Source organism: Aplysia californica, unplaced genomic scaffold (assembly GCF_000002075.1).
Source record: "Aplysia californica isolate F4 #8 unplaced genomic scaffold, AplCal3.0 scaffold01245, whole genome shotgun sequence".
Taxonomy (NCBI): domain Eukaryota; kingdom Metazoa; phylum Mollusca; class Gastropoda; order Aplysiida; family Aplysiidae; genus Aplysia; species Aplysia californica.
This window is the reverse complement of record NW_004798515.1, coordinates 7113-10257: the sequence shown is the minus strand read 5'-3', so window position 1 is coordinate 10257 and position 3145 is coordinate 7113. Positions and strand designations below refer to the sequence as shown.

General features: G+C 38.1%; 1 protein-coding gene and 1 non-coding gene across 2 annotated transcripts in view; both read right to left on the bottom strand.

Annotated features, from left to right (window-relative positions):
- The window catches only part of LOC101853754 (glycerol-3-phosphate dehydrogenase, mitochondrial), a gene marked incomplete in the record, with an annotated part of 57515 nt that extends 56655 nt beyond the window's left edge, over positions 1-860 (bottom strand). The window contains 1 exon segment of the mRNA XM_013090375.2: positions 626-860.
- A 1548-nt stretch (positions 861-2408) lies between these two features.
- TRNAV-AAC lies at positions 2409-2481 on the bottom strand. Its single transcript has one exon. It is a non-coding gene; the product is annotated as a tRNA-Val (tRNA).
- Between the last annotated feature and the right edge of the window lie 664 nt (positions 2482-3145).

Sequence of the window (3145 nt, the reverse complement as noted above, 5' to 3'; positions counted from 1 at the left end):
GTGGTTTAAGGTGAACGCAAAATTTGGTGAACGCGCACCGGGTGAGAATAGCCACAAGACTCGCCTGCACTATTTTCACGGAATATATATATAGATCTAGGTGGCCTTTGTGCAAATGTACTATAGAAAGTAGAAAGGCTAATAATAAATAAACTTGATTAATCTAGAACCAAAGACAAAGATCATAGAATCTAGATCTAGATCTAGATCTAAAAATCTAGTACCATAGAGGCTGATCTTACAGTACAGACGTCCTAAATCTGGAACTGGAATTGAAGACTGAAGAACTTTGAAGAAGAATGTGAAGCTAAACAAGATTTCAACTAAAGAACCTCTAGAATCTAGAGATCTAAACTGTGCTATTCACAGATCCGGGGTCTGGTGTGGGGAGTGGTGGTCTGGTGTGCTATATAGATCTAGATCTAGATCTAGATTTCTAGCTGTTAGAATTTAATCAAAGAGTAAATAAACAAAGATTAGAATTTCAAATTGAAGTTGACTTGATTAGGCCGAAACACGAAAATCACAGTTACCGTCATACTGTTGAAAACAACACTTAGATCTATAGATCTAGATCTAGATCTAGATCTACTTAGAGACACAGAAAAGAAGAGAAAAATCATACCTGCAAAAGTAGAGTTTCGTGCACTCAACAACTCCTGGAGCAGCCAGCTGATGGTTAAAAAGTAATAAGAAAAAACCAACAGTAAAGCGCTCCACTGCGCTGCGACGAAAGTAAAGTTCCCCGGGATGATGTCGACTCCGGAAGCAAAGTGTGTTTTCTTCTGTGACGACCTTCGATTTCGTCACTAACCTTCACCTTTTGAGTCCCGTTCCAACTTTTTGAAAATTTCCTCCGCTATTATTCCGCACATCGCAACAGTAACAAGGGCAGGAATCAGCAGACCGAAACAGCAACAGCAGTGATCATGTTTTGACACCCTCATTAAATAAATTTTCATTTGTCTGCTCGAATGCTCTAAAAGAAAGGAAAAAAACAACTATCAACATTAACGAAATAGTATTCTTGCCTTTCACACCCACACATCATTGCAAAATATCTAGGTAGTAGATTATAGGAGAGATTATGATTATGATATACTTCTCGCCCTAGCCTGAAGTAACAATAATTGAACATTATTATTAAGTTGAATAAGCCGTGCCCATGGAGATAAGATCTTCAAAGGATTCTTTAGTATAGGCCTGAATAAAAATTTTAAGTTCTAGATCTAGATATAATGTCCTTAGCCATTACTCATTTCACACTTCAGCGGAAAAACTTGTCACAGCTTGGATACGTGTCAAACACAAATTCAGTAGGCATTTTACTGATCAAATCAACAATGCGCAAATTAATTCTGTAAGAGGTGTGTAATAATATTTGCATTTCAATAGTTTAATTTGTGATGAATAAGAATATCGCTACAAGGGAGGGGAAAGAAGAAAAGGAGAACAAAATGAGAGGAGATTATCTGACAGGTTATTGACAATGATCAAGAGGAGGGGGGCAATTAAAATGATAGGCCATATTCCCGCCTGCGATAAGAACCAATAGCACTATAGCTTGGTCACTTTCGCTTGACCGGGTAAAAAAATATTCTAGCTCACAGATCTAGAGGAATTTACCTAGATCTCCCACGAAACGTTGCATGACACTTCTGCAGGCCAGCTACTAAAGAAAAATATTTTTCCAAAAATTATATTAACCCAGTAGTAAAAAAGTTTTTCTTTTTGGGCCCTAGATATAAACAACCGCCCTTTGGATGTATACACAGGATCACTAAAATACATGACTTACAGTAGTTTAATTAATTGCTCATTTTGAGACAGCGACACCGCTTAACTAAGGCGTCAAAGAAAACGCGTATAGAACCTTAAATTAGTTTGCACTGACTTTTATGAATGGGCTTAAATTCTGTTGGTCGCTTAACGTTTAGACCCGCATGCAAAGACCCATGAGAAAGATTATTCAAAAGAGCGATTTGTTTTTATCCCGTTTTAACCACGGTGAGACGAACGTGTATATGAGCTCTAGGAGTGTTTAGTCGACTGTACCGACTGTACCGGGCTAGCCTCTATTTCGAGTTTTGAATGATGATATCAGTTGTTTTTTACGTTTGATGAATTAGGAAGAGACACATTCGTGAAATTTTTCAGTAGTACAAAATGTCTTACCTAAACAATAGTTTGTCAAAAGTTTGGTTGTAGAATCTATAGTAGGAAAAGCACAAGCAACCTGACTTTTTAAAGGTTTGGAATTTCGCTAATAAGAACACTGAAGCTTTGCAGCAGTTAAATGAAAAACAAAAAAGAAGTTAGACACACGTTGAGACTATGTTTTGCATGTAAGGCCATTTAAAAATATTATTGTGCAGTATGAACAATGACTCAAACGTGAGAAAAAAAAATGTTTCCGCTGGGGCTCGAACCCAGGACCTTCCGCGTGTTAGGCGGATGTGATAACCACTACACTACGGAAACGATACCAACAACAGCTCCAAATTTGACATAATCCACACATATAATAATGCTGTGTCAGGTCGATATGGCCTAGCCATTTACGTGTAGAATTCTGTGGGCCTAGCTTACTAGATATAAAATTTGCAATGTATTATATTGTAGCATGGAGGCGTGAACGATAAACCAGTTACTCGAGTGTGAATGATAATGCATCGTTTTTTTTACAAGCCTGTTTGACATGTTTCCTGGGCTCAGGCGACTTTGCCTGAGTCGTACCCGGCCCCATTTTGAAAAAAGCAAAAACACCGTGTAATAAGCCTACACCACTACATTATGCAGAGTCAAAAGAAAGGACAAGGCCCAAAATTAAACGGTGTCAAAAAAAACTTTTTTTTAAAAAAAGAAAGAAAATGCAAATCCTCAACATATTTTCCTTCGTGTTGTTAAAATGTTATTTCTGTGATTAACTAAAATGATCTTTTTTTATCCAAAGACATTGCAGCGGTGTGAATATAATTAGCAAAAAAATTGTATAACTGCTGTCCGGTGAGAAAGGAGGAGGGGGGATAGAGCGAGAGAAAGGGCGAGGGGAAGAGGGGTTGGGGAGAGGGATGAGGGAGAGAGGAATTTAAGCGAGAGAGAGAGAGAGAGAGAGAGAGAGAGAGAGAGAGAGAGAGAGAGAGAG